Source organism: Eptesicus fuscus, chromosome 8, assembly GCF_027574615.1.
Source record: "Eptesicus fuscus isolate TK198812 chromosome 8, DD_ASM_mEF_20220401, whole genome shotgun sequence".
NCBI lineage: Eukaryota > Metazoa > Chordata > Mammalia > Chiroptera > Vespertilionidae > Eptesicus > Eptesicus fuscus.
This window is the reverse complement of record NC_072480.1, coordinates 65,645,280-65,667,152: the sequence shown is the minus strand read 5'-3', so window position 1 is coordinate 65,667,152 and position 21,873 is coordinate 65,645,280. Positions and strand designations below refer to the sequence as shown.

The following is a 21,873-nucleotide window of genomic DNA, read 5'->3' as shown; positions in this document are numbered from 1 at the left end:
GGTTCCCCACCTTGATTCAGCCGCTGGCTCTTCGTGTGTCTTCCTCAAGTCTCAAAACTCCCCGAACCTCTTGTAACAATGCTTTTTGAGTTCTTATTTTTAACTTACACTGTGTGCATACTTTATTTTTCCTTGTTTTGTGTGCTTCTTTATCATTGTATTCTTATGCAATTTTTCCCTCCTCAATTAGAGACCCCATTAATCTTAACCCTTTGCACTTGCTTGCTTTTTTCTCGATTCCTTTATTCTAATGCTAACCGTGTCGAGTCACACTCGACATCCGAGTGCAAAAGGTTAATCTGCCATCATCATCCCTACCCAATGTTTTCAGGAGTAATTTACACACTGAGACCTTCTGATCACTAATATAAACGGACTTTCAGAAGGAAAAAACAAACAAACATGGGTTTTAACAAGGATTTGGAATGTATGACTCTTGCAAATGTATAGAAGTTTGTTTTAACAAAAGTAAGTCTAAATTGTTTGCCATAATGAGTCAAAATGTCAATATGCATTAATTTCGTGCACATGCTGGTTTAGAGTTTTAGTTAAGGAATAACTATCTAAATATGTAACAAATAAAACCCTAAATTTTAGTGGCTTTAGAGAATAGATGTTTATTTTGCTCACACAAAGCTTATTTCCAATCGGTGGGCACATGTCCTCTGAGCAGTGATCCAGGCACCCAGGCTCTTTCTATCTATGTCTCCATCACCTTAGATACCAGGTTCCCCACGTTACCATGCTTGTCAGCATCAAGCCAGAAGGGAAAGACCATGCATGGAGCCAGGCCTAGAAGTATGAACATGACTTCTAGCACATTCTGTCAGTCAGATCTCAATCATGTGGCCACACCCAACCACAAGCAGGGCTGGAAAATGTGACTAACTCTGGGCTCAGAGGGAAGAAAAAGTGGGTTTACTGAAGAGCTACCCAGTTTCTGCTACATTTATCAGGGCAAACAATCTTCTCTGCTATGAAGACCTCCTTGCAAATAGCACTCCCTTATCCTAAATACCTGGCTTAGTCTCTCAAAAACATGCACAGGCTAAGCTCTAAATTGGATTCTTCATACATCAAAGGATAAGGTAAAGCTCCTGATACCTCGGGCTTCTCAGACACGAAGGACAGTTAACGGTGTCAGCAGCGACAACAGAGAGTCCTGCCAATGCCCCCTGCTTTTTAAAAAGAGACTGTGCTTTCATTTTATTGCTTCTAGAAGCATTACAGCTTTCATGAACCAGTGAACTAGTTAATTGTCTACAGAAATAACTGGGTCTTGGAAGGTGGCACTTAACCAAATATTAAGAAACCATGACTCTGGGATATGAACTTTCAAGGAGGAAGGGTGTGTCATGGATCAGCATGACACCATATGTGACAGTTAAGATCAAGGGAGGAAAGGACATTTTAAAAAGGGAAAAGCTAGGAACACTGAGGTTTGTCTCACATCGGAAGGCATTAAAAACCGCAGGTTCTATATAGCTGACTTTTCGGTTACAGTTAAAATACATAAAAGGAGATGGTTTCTTTGCTTCCCATTCTGTGTTTGCCTTTTTGCCCCAGCTATAAGTACAACCCAAGCAAATCCAATGGAAAAAGTTATTGAGATTTCCGTTCTAATGCAGATCTTGATTTATTTTGACTTATTTGCAGAGTCTAGCAAAATGATCCATGCCTTTTTTTTAGAAATGAGATGTCAAGGTGCAAAGAATGTCTTATCCAGAGGCAGCCACAGCCTGTCTCCCAGCCTTTTCCTTCAAGGACAGTCAACATTGGTTCCATTTTATCAGAATGGCATGTGCCAACCCTCATGTTCAGTTCTACAGGAGTAAAAGTTGAGAGCCATACTGAATTCAAAATTTCCCCTGGAGTTCACCCAAAAATAAGGTCCATTTTCAGGTGGTTCAGAGAAGAAATGGGTCACAGAATAAAAGTAGTTTGGCTATTTTTTAAATGAGAAAATGAACATGATATACAAAACTGGCTCAAATATACCAGCCTGTTTTCCACTACAGTTGGCCACAAATCAACGCTCCATTTTCTACTTGTTGTATTCTCTATCACAGCTCTCTCTCTGCCTCTGCCAATGTTCGAATGCACACTATCCCTGGGTGATCTCGCTTCACCACCTTCCCCATCCCAGGCCACAGACTGCTCAAACTGAACTGCAAAATTATTAGGGCAGATATTTATAACACGTATGATATCTCAAAAGCATGTATGCATACGTTGTCTTTTTCCTACATTTATCTCTTATTATTCGCTATCTTTGTTTCCAGTGCCTCTTGGCCCCTCCATTAGCGCTGGTAAATTGCATTTGATTATAGTTCAGTTCCTTTGTAGTGGGTTAAGTGCAGTAAAATGAGCAGAAAAGTAGCAAACAAGGCCTCGGGGTGACATTAACAGCCTATAATGGCTTATTTTTACCTCCGATATTTTCACAGACGATTCTGCCTGAAATTCACCAATTTGGGGTAATGGTGCTAAAAATGAATACTATGAGAAATTGGGGTAGAAGCAACAGATGATGATGATGGTGACAGAGGATTATGTGTGGATAAAAACCCAGCTCTGTGTGAAAAGCTGGTCAGGGGCTAATAATCCAAGAGCTAAAATGAGTCTTGGTTCAATAGTTCCATTAGTAAAAAGATGATGTTTTTAAGCGTACTTTTAAAAATAAAAAGAATATATCTGACAATATGTTAAGAAACAAGGGACTTGTGTTCTGGGTTAACAAACCCACGCTAGCTGCAGCTCTCCAGGGGCATGGGGATCTGTCACTTGGATCAGCCATCTCTTTTGCATTAGAATATTGGACCAAATGTTCCCTAGAGTCATAGGACTCTTGGGGCTGATGGAATCACCAGGTGTGAGTTCATATTTATACAACCATGAGGACCACTGTTTTAACATATGAAGAACCCATCCTTTTGAAAAAAAATATTTATCCCAAGTTTTCATTTTATAAGGAGCTCCATGTAGAGAGATTATGGCCACAATAAAATGCTCACTCTGGGGTGAGAGAAGTGAGAGTTGAAATTTAGGAAGGACCTGAAATCTGCAACTGAGATCATAGAAAGTTTGGCCTGGCATCTCTCCCATTCCCTGCATGGACCAAACATACTCCCCGCTAACCCCAACCCCTAGTCCCCTGGACCCTCTGGAATCTTCAATTTTACATGTCTCATGCCACTTCAACTAATTCCTGCCAAATGACTCTGGAGAGCACACAGAGGTATTTTGTAAAGGCCCTTCACAAAACCCTGGAATTGCTTACCATTTTTATATTTACTACGCCCAACGTTGTCTGGGCAACCCTCTGGCCACTTTCTCTCCTTTTCACCCTGAATGCCAAAGCATTGCACCATGAAACCATGGTAGCATGCCATTGGGGTCCCCGTATAATTCATGCAAAACTTTTATGCCTTTCTTATCTTACAAGTATGTTACCTGCTGACATTATTGCTCATTTTTTCACTCTTTTCAAGACCCATCTCCATACTCACCTTCCAATTTTTATCCAGTTCTAGACTGGACTTAGACACCTATAAGGTTCTCAATTTCCTCTCTCCTTGGTCCTCCTATTTCTAAGGAAGAGGACTTAGTCCTCTTCTAAAGACCCACACTTTCTACCTTAGTCCCTAATCCCAACCTTACACCATCTCTGAGACTTGGTTTTCTCATTCCTCTTCAACCATACCTCACATTTCTCTCTCCTTGATACCGTATGGGACAAAAATATGTCACCCCAAATATGCTTCTTTGGCATAAGGATTATGCTGCAAAAATGGCAGACACAACAGAAGCTCTGCAAACAGCTTGAGTCCCTTTTATAAGAGAAATATATAAAGGAAATCTCCATTTGTGTCTCTTTCTCTGTACCAGGAAGAGAAGGATGACTCTAAATCACAAGAGAATCAGTGGAGAAAGCTGTGATTTAAATCTTTATAACCAGTCTTACCCTGTTTACTGTGCTTTTCCTGGTCACCTCCCCTTAACTGGCCTCCCCAACACCCTTTTGTCTTTGATTTGGTTGAAGATGGTTATTTACCCTTGAATGCTAAGCCATATCTTTGTATGTATTATGTGTCATTGAGTCTGTACCAACTCCTGGTGACTCTGTGAATAAGGATGTCCACAATGCCCTGTCTTCAATAGCCCGCTTAGTTCCTGTAGATTCATACCTATGGCTTCTTTTATGGAATAAATTCATCTCATATTTGGTCTTCCTGTTTTCCTGTTGCTATATATGTATTAGCATTACTATCTTTTCCAAAGAACCCTGCTTTCTCATGTATGTCATCCCATTGAGCCATACCAATTTTCATTTCTCTGGGTATCATGTACATGTTAATAAACTTGTGTTTGTTTTTCTATTGTTAATCTATCTTTTGTTTCAGGGCCCTAGATAAGTTACAGGGTATAGGGAAAGATATCTTTTTTTATCTCCTACAATACCATTCTTCAAAGTGAAATTAAATTAAATCTTTTTCTGACCCAGCTACACATAAGTTGTTCTTTTTTATTCCTTCTATTGCCAAATACCTTGAGCTAGACAAAAACTTTCATATCTCTTTACTCATCCCACCAGCAAAAAGTCCTAGTTTCATCTCTGCAGAATTGCTTTCTCAAACACACACACACACACACACACACACACACACACACACACACACACATTTTCCCCTTTAGGTAATATCACCACAATATTATATCACTTAGATACTTACTGAATTTTTATTGCTTTTTGAAATATTTATATACAGCAAAGTGGATAAATCATAAGTGAAAAGCTCATTTAATGTGTACAAACTGAACACACCTATGTACCAGCACCCAGACCAACAGACATTACCAGAATTCTTAACTTCCTAGGCATGTCCTCTATGACATACGCCCCCTCCCCCAACAATTTAACTGACTATTCTGACTTCTGAAACCATGCATTTGTGCTACTGACTTGTAAACTTCCTATAAATGGAAACATACAGTATGTATTCTTTTTTCATGTGTCTTCTTTCGTCTAACACTGTGATTGTATGTTTTTCCATGTTTTTTGTATTTAATTGTAGTTCACTCATTCTCCTTTCTGTAAGTTTATATTATGTGAATATACTACAATGTGTGCTCTATTCCACTTTTGATGGGCATTTGAGCAGCTTTCAGTCTGGGGGATTTTATGAATAGTGCTGCTATGAACAGCCTAGTACATCTCCTTCAATAAACATGTGTATACATTTTTGTTGAGTATACATTTAGAGGTGGCATTTGGGGGGCCATTGAGTATTTATATATTTAGTTTTAATATTATAGATACTGCCAAACCATGTCCAGAGGGATTGTAACAAATTACATCCAACTAGCATTATATATGAGAATTCTAGTTGCTACATATTCTCCCCAACACTTGGTATCTTTTTCTTCTTCACTTTAACCATTCTGGTAGTTGTGCATCAATTATTTATAATGCACTAAATCCAATAGTCTCATCTTCCTTCGCTATTTAACATTGTTGATTTCCCTTTCTTACATCACAAACTAACTCATTTCAGGTCTAGAATATGCTAATCTTCATCATCATTCTTGACATGTCCCATCCCTCTTTTATCCCTCCCAATTTGCAACATTTTTCTTTTTCTCTCTATAGTCTCTCTCTCTCTCTCTCTCTCTCTCTCTCTCTCTCTCTCTCTCTCTCTCTCTCTCTCTTCATATCCTTTACTACAGTTTCAATTATCAACCCTGTGAATATCTTCTCTTAAGTCCTGATTCCTTCAAATCTTGACAATTAGAACAGTCTTCTTTCATTGTATTCATTTGTTCATTTATTTGTTATTTGATCCTTTAATAACAGAATTCTTTAATCCTTTGTTCATTGCTTAAAGTACTTTAATAGGAGTTAGAGATATAAATTCTAATAAGAAATAGTCCTTGCCCTCTGTTATGGACTGAATTGTGCTCCCATTCCCAAATTAATATTTTAGAGCCATAACCCCCAATGTGACTATACTTCAAGATAGGATCTATAAACAGATAATTAAGGTTAAATGAGTTCATAAGAGTGGTACCCTAATCCAACATGCCTGGTTTCCTTATAAGAAAAGAAAAGAGACACTGGGGACACTTTTGTGCATAAAGCAAAGGCCATGTGAGGACAGAGCCAGAAGGCCACCATCCACAAGCCAAGGTGAGAGGCCTCAGAGGAAACCAAACCTGCCAGCACCTTGATCTTGGACTTCTAACCTCCCGAACTGTGAGAAAATAAATTTCTGTTTTTTAAGCCACTAAGCTGTTTTTTGTTATGGCAATCCTAGCAAACTAATACACCCTTGAACTGTTTGCTATCCTGGGAAGCTAATACAAAGTAAATCAACATTTATAGTCCTATGCGAAATACACTGTGATCGGGTTTTACTTGGATATGTTGGAGGCACAGAGAAAGTACTGGGACAAAACAATAAGGGTAAGAAGTGATATAAGATGTCTTCCCTTACAGTGGTTCTCAACCTTTCTAATATCGCGACCCTTTAATACAGTTCCTCATGTTGTGGTGACCCCCAACCATAAAATTATTTTCGTTGCTACTTCATGACTGTAATTTTGTTACTGTTATGAATCATAATGTAAATATCTGTGTTTTCCGATGGTCTTAGGCAACCCTGCTAGCGGTTCTCAACCTGTGAGTCGCAACCATTGGAAAATACAGATATTTACATTACGATTCATTAACAGTAGCAAAATTACAGTTATGAAGTAGTAACGAAAATAATTTTATGGTTGGGGGGTCACCACAACATGAGGAACTGTATTAAAGGGTCGTGGCATTAGGAAGGTTGAGAACCACTGCCTTAGGAGATGATGCCTAAACAGGGCAATTAAGAGAAGTTATCCGGACAGAGTGCAGGGAAGGGTATTCCATAAAGTGGAACCTACACGTGCAAAAGTATGGAGAGCATGGCATATCCAGCAAAACTAAGTAGTTTAGAATGGGTTGAGGGTAGGCTGTGAGAGAGAGTAGAATCAAAAGATGAGACTGGAAACATACGTTGAGGAGATGCTATACCTTGCTAGGAAGTGACTAAATCAATAAATCAAGGAATCCATGAATGTACCAGGGTAATGCTGTTTAATTTACTGAAAAGATCATAACTGAGTAAGAGATCCTGTTTTAGTACCAAAACTAAGGCAGCCATATGTCCTAGGTTTTTTCCGGACTCTGCTGATTTAAAATATTTTGCCTTATCAAACCATGTGTCAGAACACAGCACAATTTAGGGTTAGAAAAATTTTGTTACCATAACTTCATTCCATCCCACACACCATATTGTTTTTTCCAAATAAATGGTGGTATTTTTTTCTGGTTGGTATCTTATACAGAAAAAGTCCCAATTTGTGATCTTGCAATTCAGACTTAAGAATATTCAAATGCACAACTCCAGTGAAAGCCAGAGCTGAAACTCTATGCTACAGGCAAGGAAAATAATCTTCCAACAGCTACATTTATTTAATTAGCTGGTTGTAGCCTAAAGTACTAAGTAAAAAGAATTGATGTTGTATTATAACCCTGCGATTTTTCCCTGGAAACATACATCGAGTGGGGTGCTTTTTGTTTTTTTGTTTTTCATTTACTGAGGTATTCGGGTTTGTTACTATAAGAGCAGAAACTTTAGCTACGTTGTCCAATCAGGCATAACTCTTATATAGCTAGGGGCTTCATATAACCAGGTCTCAGCAGATTGTCAAATGCCGGGAAACCAATCCAATAATCAAGAGAAGTTTAGGAGGAATTCCAAGCCTCAGGTTTATGTGAAAACAATTAGCAGTTCCAATTCACAGCCCACAGCAGTGACACTTCCGACAAGCTTCCTTCCTCCAGGTCTCCTTGCTTTGTGCACCCGCTCCAGTGCCTCTCCCTTGCCAAGCCGCTGACATTCACCTATTCAGTCCCACCCTAGCTCTTTATTATGGATGCTGTCTTAGTTCTTGGCTTTATTTCTACTTTGCCTATTACTTGAATGCTCCATTACCAAAGGACACCTGGAGCTTAACCAGGCCAGTAGGAAGCCTTCCCGGTTTCTTCCCTTCATTTGATTCTTCTCTCTACTTTATTATTCACCTATTTCAACTTTATAATATACCTGGGAATGGGAAGGCAGAGGTCAAGCACTCCTCAGAGGATGAGGAGAAGGCGAACCAGCAATAGCGAAATTTTATTTGAAAGTTCGTGAGAGTATGGAAGTTCCTGAAAAAGAAAAAGGAAGAATAGAATATTCATGTGTTCTAGCAATGTCACTTGTAGGTATAGATCCAAAAGAATATAAAGCAGGCTCTCATACAGATATTCATACACCAATGTTTGCAGCAGAATTAGTTACATTAGCCAAAACCATCCAGTCAGGACAAGGGTTAAGGTTAGGGTTAGAGTTAGAGTTAGCTATTTTGGTGGAAGCTAAATATAAAAGGCTAAATATTCGTCTGTCTGACCAGTAGCTTTGATGCACACTGACCACCAGGGGGCAGACGCTCAACTCAGGAGCTGCCATGACGTGCACTGGCCATTTAAAAATAAATGGCGCCATGGACCTGGCGCCAACAAACCAACACTTGGCTTCAGGCCCTGCCACCACCCCAGAGCAACACCCCACCAAATCACAGCCAATGCTGCCAAGACCCCATGGTGCAAAATGCAGCCCGCAGCCCAGCCCAGCCCAGCCCAGCCCATAAATGGGTTGCTGTGGGCACAGGGTAATGATGTCATGTAGCAATACCCCACTTCCTCTCCCTAGCGACTAGCCTCCATGGAGTTTCTTCAGCCCAGGAACCCAACTTGCTTTATAGCCAGATGAAAGCATTTTACAGTTTAACCAAATGTTTTTCCTGTGCCTCATCTCATTTGATCCTCACAGAAGTCTTGGAGTAGGTAGATAGGAGACTCAGTAGAATCCTATTTTCTTTTCATTAGCAAGACGCAAATAGCAATATTAAAATACTTCTTCTAATTAATTTCCTTTCAATGTGCATGAATCCATGCACCAGGACACTAGTGAATTAATATATAATGAAACATTATTCAGTGATAACAATTCTGATGCACATAATGACATGGGTGAATCTTAAAAACACTATACTAAGTGAAATAAGTCAAACACAAAAGGATAAATATGTGGGATTTTATTTATATAAGATAGCTAAAATAGGCAAATTCATGGTGACAGAAAGTAGAGCTGGTTACCAGGGGCTAGAGAAAGAAAGTAATGGGGGTATTGTTTAATGAGTACAGAGATTCAGTTTTGGATGATAAAAAAAGTTGTGAAAATAGAGAGTGATGATGGTTGCACAACATTGTGAATGTACTTGATGCCACTTGACAATTAATAAAATGGTAAATTTTATATTATGTACAAAATAAAATGATTTTTAAAAGCTCACAAGAAAGAGAGAAGAAAGGATATTAATAGCATTCTCATCAAACAGAAAAATTTTAGGTAAGAATGAACAGAGCCCTCCATTGATATAACAAAATTTCTGACTTTTATTGAAAGTAAGAATAATGCTTACTCTATAAAATATCTGCATATGTTGTTTTTAACCTATAACATGATATAATTTCCTTAATGTATGTGTTATTGCTGTCTGCTTTCATGTTGGTGTGCTTTAAGATTATTGTTGTTTATTTTTAAAGTAGATGTTGCCAGCCCTGATCGGTTTGGCTCAGTGGATAGAGCATCGGCCTGCGAACTGAAGGGTCCCAGGTTCCATTCCAGTCAAGGGCATGTACCTTGGTTGCAGGCACATCCCCAGTAGGGAGCGTGCAAGAGGCAGCTGATCAATGTTTCTCTCTCATCGATGTTTCTAACTCTCTATCCCTCTCCCTTCCTCTCTGTAAAAAAATCAATAAAATATATCTTTAAAGAATAAAAAAAATAAAGTAGATGTTGCCCAAGTATAACATTCTGGAAGAAATTAGAGAGGCAATAGGAACAGAAAATTTTGCTTCCATTTGTATCCACAATTGCAGAAATTCCAGCCACCCTAAAACATGTTCCCAAACTGTTCTAGGAGTCCCTGAGACTTGTTTTGGTTGTACTCACTAGTACCTATGGCCACCATTTGCCTCCTTGTAGAGAGAACCTGGGAAGGCACATGAGCTAATTGTCAGCTGAGTCTAGTGGCAGGTATATTGTCAGCCTGACCTTTAGCTCAGGTGCCAGGGGGTGGGTTTCATTATCTAAGTTCAGCCAGGCGCCAGGAACAGACACAATTATCTGAGCTCAACCAGGAGTGACAATTACAAAGAAGCCACAAGAATGAAGAATTGCAGCTTGATCTTTAACCATGATTTTACATAATTTCCTTTGTCTTAAACTCTAGTAAAACTTCCTGGTATTAATCTGTATATAATAAATGCACTGCACTAGTTCTGGGTCACTGTCTCTCCATCCAAGAAAAGCATCCCACCTGGCCCCAGTTTTACTTAAAGTCTTTGTGTCTGTCTCTCTCTTTTTTTTCTTTTTTCTTTTTCTCAATCCCCAGCCGCCCCTACTCAGGACTCGTCTGCTCTCTAGCCATTCTGGTCACGGCCAAGAGAGAAAACTTATACCACCTCTTTTATTCTGGCTATTGGAGTGATGTATCCAATTGCTATAGAAATTATTGTCCCTGAGCCCACCAATTTTGTGTATTCAAGATGTCCTTTCCTACTCCTTCCCTCTCTCACATGAAAGGTGATCCAGCATGTGTTACTCATACATAGTTTGCACTCAGCATAATGATTTTAAGATTTACCCATATAATTGGATGAATTGGTTGCCTGATTCTTTTTATTGCTGAGTGGTATGCCCTCAGCAATATGGAGAAACCACATTTTATTTATTCATTCACCTGTCAATGGGCATACAGGTTGTGTCCAGTTTGGAGCTATTACAAATGAAGCTGCTATGAACATTTATGTAAAAGTCTTTGTATGGACATAGTTTTTATTTCTCTTGGCTAAATACCCAGTGGTATGGGGTTGAATTATATATTAGTGTATGTTTAACTTTTTAAGAAACTGTCAAATTATTTTCAACTTGGCTGTACCATTTTATATTTCCATCAACAATATAGGAGCATTTCAATTGCTCCACATCCTCACCAACACTGGCTATTGTCAATCTTTTTAATAATATCCCTTTTAGTATACTGGGAGACCTGTGGTTTTAATTTGGATTTCCCTGGTGGTTAACAATGTTGAACATCTTTTTATCTGCTTATTGTTCATGCCTACACCTTTTTTTGTAAAGTATCTGTTTAAATCTTTTGCCTGTTTTCTTTGTTGCTGAGCTGTTGTCTTATTTTGTAGTTATAGATTTTTGGTTTTGTTTTGTGCATTCTAGATACAAGCCATTTGTTTAATATACATATTGCAAATATTATCTTTCAGACTGTAGCTTCATCATTACCACTGGGCTCACTAAATCTTTTCCCTATTTTTTCAAGTCATTCAACTAGGCAAATACTTAAAGCAATCACGGGAATCATGCAAAGAGAGCCTGGGAAGGCGCTCCAGGTGGCTGCAGGTTAAAATAGCATTTGTTGTATTTTTATGGCTCAGCATATGAAGAACACATCCTAGAGCTTCAGTCGTGTTGTTAAAAAGAACATTTTCTATGCAGCTACGATAATATCTCCTTTCCTATCAGATAATGGAGATAAGATTACTCTATTGAACCTGTGGGTAGACTTGAAAGCTCTAGCAGATGTTTCTGACAGCTGTTGTCACTCTCAGGAGACCCTAAGAAGAGATGAGTGGAAGGTGAAGGTATGTTGATGGGTTTATGAAGGGGAGAGTTTTCAAAAGGCAAATCACCTAGAAATTTAGCTTTTCCCAGAAAGAAAGAAAACAAAAGTAACAGCAATGATAAGAGCCACAATTGGTAGAAGGAGTCAAGCTACCAGACACACACACACACACACAGAAAGAGAGAGAGAGAGAGAGAGAGAGAGAAAGAGAGAGAGAGAGAGAGAGAGAGAAGAGACGTGAGAATACAAGGAAAAATGAACTGCAATCTGCTTTTTTTTTCTGCTAAATTTATGTGTGTCCTATTGGTGTATTTCAGTATATTCTAGACATTAGAATGTACAGCTGACTACTATGCTTCCTTTAAATCCTGAAAAACCTAGAGAAAATGTCCAAGATGAAGACTGCAGGGAAGATGAAAGGCACTAAGACACAGAGTGATCAGAGAGAAAGGGGCCCAGGAAATCTCACCACATCTGCAGCCAATGTCAGTGAAGACAAGAACATTTTTTCAATGGTGACTTAGGCATAGCTAGACATTTTGTGGACTCTCTGCTCCCCAGTTCACTCAATATTCTGGGGTAGGCAAGGTAGGTGAATGTTGGCATAGAAAGACCATGAGCTTTGGCATCAGACAGGCCTAGATCCAAATTCTAGACCTAAGGTTTAAGTGAATCTGAATTTAGCTGAATTTCTTAATTTATTCATTTATAAATAGAATATTCTAGCACATTAACACATTGGCATAAATAGTATTTGTTTGATACAATTAATGAGAGCATTAAATAAAATCAAATATGTTCATTCCCTAAAACAGATTATCAGTACAAAGTGGGCACTCATTAAATTTTAGTCATTACAGTCACCCTTAGCAGCCACTTGCCCTTCATAAAATTCTATTTAGAAATTCCATGTCTTTTTAGAACATTAAAAATTCTTGGGGGATACTTTGTCAAGCAAGAAAAATTTGGCCAGCAAAAGTCACAATCCATAAAACTTCAGGGATTACCTTACTTAATGCATCCATATTTTTGCCTGGCCTTCCAAGAAACTGTAAATTAAAAAGTACAATCATAGGAACTAGAGAAGCCTGAGATATTGGTACATTCATTTGTTCTTCTAATCACATGATAACAATAGCTTCTATTTATGAATTTGTGCCAATATGCTAGCATCAAGCTAAATACTTTGGTACAATAACCCCAAGATGTAGGTATGATTGTTGTTTCCAGTTTACATGAAAGGGACCAAGACTGAGAAAGGTTAGTTTTCCCAGGGTTGTCTGACTTCAAAGCCTATTGTTTGTAATATTGCCCCTATCACATAGCTTCCAATTTCTGACTTTTATTTTTAAAGTGTTATTATAATTTAATCTTTTACTGTATGTTACTCAGTGGGAAGTGGGAAAATATCAATTATAAATAAATATTTCCAAGGTACATAAATTATCTGAAGCCCACAAATCAAAGCTAAAAAAAAGCAAGCTAGGCAAACAATGAACTAGACCTAGACAACTGAAGCAGTAACTTGAAAATACAACCCATAGGTGCAATTCTCAGCCAAATGTTCAATGTTCACTGACAGCATTGAATTATTTATGGAAAACAATACAGGACCTCATTTTCTAGCCAAAATAGCATGTAAGGCTCTGTTAAGACATCAAGAAATGAGATTATAAAAAAGGTAAAATCAACTTTAAAAACTTGAAAAGTGAAATCAATACACAGAGTCAAGAAACACTGACAATATCTCTGACTGTCCCCTTAACATGATAGTGTTTGGAAAGGTCATCTGCTTTATCTGTCCTTCTACCTTGGCTGGTCCCAATAATGATGTTATCTCACTTCTTCAGCTTAAGGCCCTGATTCCTGCCAAAATGCAGAATCCTGGGAGGGCTAACAATGTTCCATCCATCATTGAGACCTTCACCATAATAACATTTCCTCCCTCAGAACAGCAGGGGTTCAGAAGAGAGGAGCATGAGACACTGCATGCCTCAGGTAAGTACAGATGGGGAAGAACTACTTCTCAGTTTTGCCTGGAGTAATCTCAGCTATACCTTTGGCAGTTTAAATTGACATTCTCCAGCCCTCAAGCCATCCAGGAAAATAAGCCATCTGAGAGAGGGCTAAAGGGTTCTTATTTACACAGCAAAATGTTGCCAATAACCTCATATGTGGGTAGGATGAAACCTACTGATTTAGCTGTGTGTGTGTGTGTGTGTGTGTGTGTGTGTGTGTGCGCGCGCGCGCGTGCGCGACTTCATTAGAATTTTTTTAAATGGACTAGAAAGGGTAATTCTGCAATAGTGGCCACAGATGTTATTGCATCCAGTTATTCTGCTACACCTGGTTCAAAAACAAGGTCGCTGAATGGCAACATAAATAGGCTTGAGTACATTTGTTTAAAATTAGTTTTCAATGGATCATCTGCAAAATATAATCACAGAAAAAAAAGGCAAAAGAAATATTTGAAAGAGGACCATTTAAAATATGTTAAAGGAATAAAATAATTGAAACACAATTTTAGGAACTTCCACCACTGACCAATTGATCCATGGGGCGGGGGGGCGGTGGGGGGCGGAAGGAGTTGGTTGTGTTACATCACTGGGGAATAGAATGGTTGTTTATTATAAGCATTATTGAAACAAGAACTGACAGCATAAAATTATTATGAGAGAGGATGTCAGTTGACAAGAGATTTCAATAATTTTTGTGCTCTGGAAGCAGATGTAGGCCCAGTAACTGATGGATCAAAGTGAAGAAAACCATGGCTCAGAATACAAGTGGAGGAGTGGCAGACTAACCACTAAGTCTCTACAGAGTCCCCTCACTTAGACATGCTCAGGACAGCAAAATACAGAGATGAGGCATCAGGCTCAAAACAGGGAGAATTCAATGGAAAGTCGTAGATACCTCCTTCACTCACAGGTGCAGAACTACATGTCTACTCTCCCTGGAGAGAGTGGGAGAGGAACAAAAATGAAAAAAAAAATGGGATGGAAATAAAGAAGAGAAGAAATAAAAGATAAAACCACAAATCTCTTTTTTCTTTCATTGAAACTGGGGGAAGATGAGACACTGCAGTCAGTCACTCTTAGTGATCCTGTGGCCCAGCTCTGCAGGACCGAGACCTTAAAGATGGCCACAACTGCCTGGCCAGCAAGGCTCAGTGGTTGAGCATCAACCTATGAACCAGGAGGTCATGGTTTGATTCCCGGTCAGGGCACATGCCTGGTTTGCAGGTTCAATCCCCAGTGTGGGGCATGCAGGTAGCAGCCAATCAATGATTCTCTCTCATCATTGATGTTTCTCTCTCTTCCTTTCCCTTCCTCTCTGAAATTGTAACTGGACAATCAAAGGGTCTCTGCTGCCTGTCAGTACTTCAGCCAAGTAAGCAGAGACAGGGTTGAATCATATATGAGTGTATATTCCAATACTGCTGGCAGTATGGGAGAGCAGCAGGTCATCCACGAAAATCTGCTCTGCAGCCCCCCAGCTGCTTATATAGGGTAGGACAAGGATTACATGGGAAAGGAGGGATTACAGGCATGGGGAAGTAGGAGGCTGGGGTGGGACTCCATTGTTTAGGCAACAAGGTTGTTAATCTTTTCATGATAATAGGCAATTCTTGAATGAGAATGGTTCCGAGGTTGATTCCCAGGTCCAAAGTTGACTCCCAGGTGCTGGGGGCATACTACTCCCAGCCAGGTTAGAATGTCCTTTCTTTAACCAACACAAGGCACTCATGCTTAACAGAGCATGATTAATATTTACCATAATCATAGCTAGTCTTCAATATTCTATTTTTTGCCCCTAACAAAATCAATAAAAAATATATATATTTTTAAAAGATAGCCACGATTGCCGAAACCGGTTTGGCACGGTGGATAGAGCGTCGATCTGCGGACTGGAAGGTCCCAGGTTCGATTCCGGTCAAGGGCATGTACATTGGTTGCGGGCACATCTCCTGGTGGGGGATGTGCAGGAGGCAGCTGGTCGATGTCTCTCTCTCATCGATGTTTCTGGCTCTCTATCCCTCTCCCTTCCTCTCTGTGAAAAATCAATAAAATATATTTTAAAAAAATAAAAATAAAAAAAAAATAAAATAAAAGATAGCCACGATGGCCAAAAATAGTGATGAAGAAAATGGCTGCTCTAGAAGCCAAAATCTTTCATCAAATTGAGTATTACTTTGGTGGCTTCAATTTGCCATGGGACAAATTTTTAAAGGAACAAATCAAAATGGATGAAGGCTGGATACCTTTGGAAATAATGATAAAATTCAATAGGTTAAACGGTCTAACCACACACTTTAATGTAATAGTAGGATCATTGAGCAAATCAAAGGCAGAACTCATAGAAATAAGTGAAGATAAAACTAAAATCAGAAGATCTCCAAACAGATGCCTCCCTGATGTGACTGAGTATAAAAATGATGGAAATTCCCCGTAACTTGACTTGGAGTGGTGAACACCCAAAACAGTGTACAGATGATGTGTTGTAGAGTTGTGTGCCTGAAAGCTGTATAATTTTGTTTACCAGTGTCACCCCAATAAATTCAACAAAAAAAGGGGGGGGGGAGTAAATAAATAAAAATGGTGTAAAATACAGACCTGTTTATTTTAAAGGCTTCCCTATTGATGCAACCCTTGATGGCATAAAAGAATAGTTAGAACAGCTGCTGTGGCTCAGTGGTTGAACATCAACTTATGAATCAGGAGGTCATGGTTGGATTCCCAGTAAGGGCACAGCCCAGGTTGCAGGCTTCATCCCCAGTAGGGGGTGTGCAGGAGGCCAACTATCAATGATTCTTTCTCCTCATTGATGTTTCTATCTCACTCTCTCCCCCTCCTTTCCTCTCTGAAATCAATAAAAATATATATTTTTAAAAAGAAAGAAAAATCTTTTTTAAATAAAAAGGATTTAAAAAAAGAATAGTTAGAAGATAAAGGTCAAATACTAAATATTCAGATGAGAAGAACACTGCACAAAGCATTTGAGGAATCAATATTTGCTGTGCTTAATAGCACTGAATCTGCTAAAAAGCTGTGGAGATCCCTGGACAAAAGTACAAAGACACAGATCTGCTAATATTTTTCAAGAAAGATTAGTGTTGGAAAAAAAAAAAAACATGAAGAAAGCAAGTAAAGTGGAAGCTAAATGTCAAGCTAAATGAACAGAAGAAAAACAAAAGTTAGCAGAAAATGCTGAAATGAAGTCTGAAGAAGAAAAAATTAGCTGCTTGCTGAAATTTTCAGGGCACCCAGATGCACATCCTTTCCTCAAATCATTGTGAAATAAAATGGATAGGCCTTGTCAGAGGAGCAAAAGAGGAAATAATTCCATTTAAAGAAAAAGCTAAGAAAGCACTGGATAAAGCCAATGATGGAAATAATGGTAAGCTACAATTATGGAACAAATAAGTGATATGGGAAGTACTAGATGAAGATATAATAAAAGAAGCATTGAAAAAAAATCATAGAAGATCATCAGGAATCCCTAAACAAATGTAAGTTTAAAACATTGCAGATTTAAAGGAAAAGGAAAGGGAAATAAAGCTGCCCTGACTGGGCCTGCTAAAAGAAAAGTAAAGTTTCAGGGGGGGGAACTAAATTGATAGTGGGATTAAATGGTGCATCTGGACCAGAAAAAGAGCAAGAAAAGAAGCAGACAAAAGAAGAACCTGCATCAAAACAGCAGAAAATGGTGCCCGAGACCACCAGTTTGATAAAAAAATGTTTTATTCATTTTAATTAAGCTTTTAAAAAGAACACCAAATTAGGTCCACTTCAATGTCCACCTGTAAGACGGAAAATTTTTTGTTCTTTATCTTGTCTTTATTGTCCAAATGAGGATTTTTAATGTACAGTTCTAAGTGATTTCAGATGACTCAAATATCAAAAGGAAGATACGTATACTAAATTTCCTTTGTAATATGAGAATGTATTAATATGAACTAATAAAATATATACCATATAAAAAGAGCAAAAAAAATTAATCTGGGTAAAGCCAGGGCAAAAATTGTGGGTGTAGGTGCCTAAAAGCAGAGCTTTCCACATTCTGTATTAATGTATGAATGTTGACCCCAATATACTGCTGACTCCATATGTACTCACTATGAACTGAAGCCTGACAGCTGATGTGACCCAAATATTCCCAACATCTCAAGGAAAATTTGAACATGGCAATTTTAAAACAAATTTTAATTTAAAAAATGACACTAGTAAAAGCTATCATTATTATAGTTTTAGTTTATAACTCTTTTGTTTCCATTAAGATTTAAAACCCAATTGTATAAAACAATAATTATCTTACCTAATAATAGACAAACATGTAAATTGACCGTACCTCCACTACGCCCACAGCATGAGTATGCAAATTAACCCAAATCAGGGTGAGTATGCAAATTAACCCAACAAAGATGGCAGTTAATTTGCATACATACCTGGGTCCCGGGAACATCCTTGGCACCCAGGTCACTCCAAGCCGGCCATCAGAGGGGCAGAGGACCCTTGCCCAAACCTAAAGCCTTGGCAAGCCTAAAGCCTTGGCTTGGGCAGGGGCTGAGCCGGCGATCGGAGGGGTGGGGAGCCCCCTGCTCAAGCCTAAAGCCTCGAGCCAAGCCGGCAATCAGAGAGGTGGGGAAAAAATCAATGGAAACATATCTTCAGGTGAGGATAAAAAAATAAAGAAAGTAATGTCATATCCTATGAAAGATACATCTTGAAAATGCCTAAAGAAAGTTGTCATTTTTTTCATGGTGAAGGGACTGGAGTCCATGTTGATGAAAATACCTTGGCAGCTGCAGTGACTGGCAGTGGCTGCAGCAGTGGGGTGATGGGGCTGGCACCTTCCCCTGATCAGCCCTGTTGCCTCCCACAAAGGGAGGCCAGGCTGCAGCTTAGGCCTGCTCCCAATGGGGAATGGGCCTAAGCCATCAGTAGGATATCCCCTGTGGGCTCTCAGTATGTGAGAGGGGGCAGGCTGGGCTGAGGGACCCCCTCCCCCAGTGCACAAATTTCGTGCACCAGGCCCCTAGTAAATTTATATTAATGGGCACATAATGTATAAAGATGAAATTTGTGATAACAACAACATCAAGGGAGGTACAGAGCTGGATAGGAGTAGAGTTAGTGTATATTATTAATGCTAAGTTGGTATCAATTCAAACTAGATGGCATTAATTTAAGATATTAACTGTAATTTCATTTCCATGGTAATCATTAAAAATAGATTTTAAAATATACAGAACAAAATGAAGAGAGCCAAAATTTTTCACTAGGAATAATAATAATAATAATAAAATGCACTTTTGAAGGAAATGAGGAGGAAAAAATATATAAGAACTAAATAAAACAAATAGCAAAATGGTAGAAGCAAGTCCTGCTCATCAGTTTGAACCAATGGGTCAAAAAAGAAATCACTAAGAAAATTAGAAAAATACCTTGAGACAAATGAAAATAAAAACAAACCATATGTAATGAAAGAGAAAATTTATAGCTGTTAAAAACCTACATTAAACTCACCAGTTAAAAGTCAGAGATGACCCAACTACATGCTGCTTACAAGAGATTTTTTTTTTTAGACCCAAAGACACAAATCAGTTGAAAGTATAAGGATAGAAAAGATATTCCATGCAAATAGTAACCAAAAGAGATTTGGGATGTCTGTGTGAACATCAGATAAAATATATTTTAAGTTAAAAACAAAGAACATTATATATTGATGAAAGGGCCAACTCATCAAAAATATATAACAATTATATGTATCTACACACCAAACAGAAGAGCCCCAAAATATATGAAGCAAACATTGACCAAATTAAAGGGAGAAATAACATTTCTACAATAATAGATGGAGATTTCAATACACTCCACTTTCAATAATGGATATAATAGATAAAAAATATAGACAAAAGATCAATAAGGAATTAGAGAACTTTAACAACACTACAAACCAACTAGGCATAGCAGCCATGTACAGAACACTGACCAACAGCACCAAAACACACATTTTTCTCACATGTACATGGAAAATTCCCCAGGACATACCATGTTACGTCTTTAACCAATGAATTAAAAAATAATTGAAATCATTAAAGTATCTTCTGTAACCATAATGGAATAAAGCCAGAAATAAATAACAGAAGGAAACTGAAAAATTAAAAATATGAGAAAATTTTAAAATACTATTATAAAAAATTAATGGGTCAAAAAAGAAATCACTAAGAAAATTAGAAAATATGTTGATACAAATGAAACTGAAAAAAACACCATACAAAAACTTATGGGATGTAGTAAAAGAGGTACTCAGAAAAAATTTATATCTGTAAACACCTACATTAAAAAAGAAGAAAGATCTCAAAAAATAATCTGACTTTCCATCTTAAACAACTAGAAAAAGAAGGACAAAATAAACCTAAAGCCAGAAGAAGGAAGGAAATAATAAATATTAGAGTAGGGATAAACAACCTAGGACATAGAGAAATAATAGAGAAAATCGAGGAAATTGAAAGTTGGTTTTTTAAAAGATCAACATAACCTTTAGCCAGACTAAGAAAAAAGGGAGAAGATAAAAATAAGTAAAATCATAAAGAAACTGGGACACTACTGAACTTACAGAAATTAAAAAGAGTGTAAGAGAATACTATAAACAACTACATGCCAACAAATTAAAATAACCTGGACGAAATGCCTAGAAACACACAAATTACCAAAACCGACTCAAGAAATAGACAATCTCATCAGATCTAGGGATCTGTTCTTAGGAAACAGAAGAGAATCAGCCCTTCTCCCACACACATACTGAATACCACTCTTAAGAAACCGCCAGAGAAGTGAAATCTGAGGTTGGCGGTGAGAAGCAGGGATGCATAAACACCGCACTGTGTGACCTGGACATCAAGAAGTGATGGAATCAGATCCCTGAGGCCTTTGTCACTTGGGACCACCCAGCTCTGGATGCTAAATCCATCAGCTTTGGTCTGAGTGTGGATATGTTACTGAAGCCCCACCAGGTGTCCTCATCTCGTGTCCTTTGAACCTGCTCCAAAACTAATGGCAGCCCCTTCTGGAGAAAGCATGAACCACACATCCAGTCCACCCAATGACAAGACTCTTCAGTTCTATTCCCAAAATACGTGTCCAATGGGCTCTCTTTTCCCCATCTTCACTGCCCAAAACCACCACCACCAAAAACATCCTTTATGTGTAGACTAGTGCAGATGCATCCCTTCATCCATCCATCCTCACCCTATCTCCAGCTCAGTCTCCACTCATCACACAGAGTGATCTTTTTAAAATGAGTAAAATCATGTAATTCTCCTGCTTGATGCCTTTCTCTCACTCCAGAAATAATCCAGAATTCTTCACACAGCTTACAAGGTCCCGCACGGTCTGCACTCTCCAGTTTATTGCCCGTCTCCTTCTTGCTGTGATGCTCCATGGGTGTTGCTCCTCTTTTAATTCCTCTTCTCCCCAGGATCTTCACACATGCTCTCCCGTTCCCCTGAATGTTCATCACTCCCGCAAGCCCCCACCTCTGTCCTGACCTGGATGAGTCCTTCAGGTCCCAGGTGAAGGGGCACGTACCTTGGAAGGGTTTTACAACCTCTCTCCTCACCAGCCTAAGTCTCCTACTGTCCAGTGTCCTAGTCTTCCTTAGTAACAGTTAGTGCAATTATTACTAAACTGTGTTTAATTATCTGTTTAATTTATCTCTCTCCCACTTGACTGCACACTCCATGAATAAGGGGAAGGCTAGAGGGAATTGCAGGCTACTGTTTCTTCACCCTTTAATATAGGATTTGGCACATAGTAGATGTCTCCTAAGTAGTTGTTTAAATGAATTAGTAAAATGAATGAGTAAAAATAGTTTCTCTCCTCTCTAGAAAAAAAAAAGTATTATATTTGTGGCTGAATATCTACTACTTTGCAAGTGGCTTTTTATTGTATACTTTAAGCTGCTTAGAAATTTTAATTGGGACAAAAACCGGCATGGAACACAATGCATAAAGGTAGAAACTCATTTAGCATGAAGAAGAACTCTTTACAATAGGATTCTTACAATTCCATGCACCAGTGAATCTGTTCT

General features: G+C 38.5%; 1 pseudogene; it reads left to right on the top strand.

The window, feature by feature from the left end:
* Window positions 1-15,927: 15,927 nt before the first annotated feature.
* On the top strand, window positions 15,928-21,217 carry LOC129149975 (lupus La protein homolog; annotated as a pseudogene).
* Window positions 21,218-21,873: the final 656 nt, after the last annotated feature.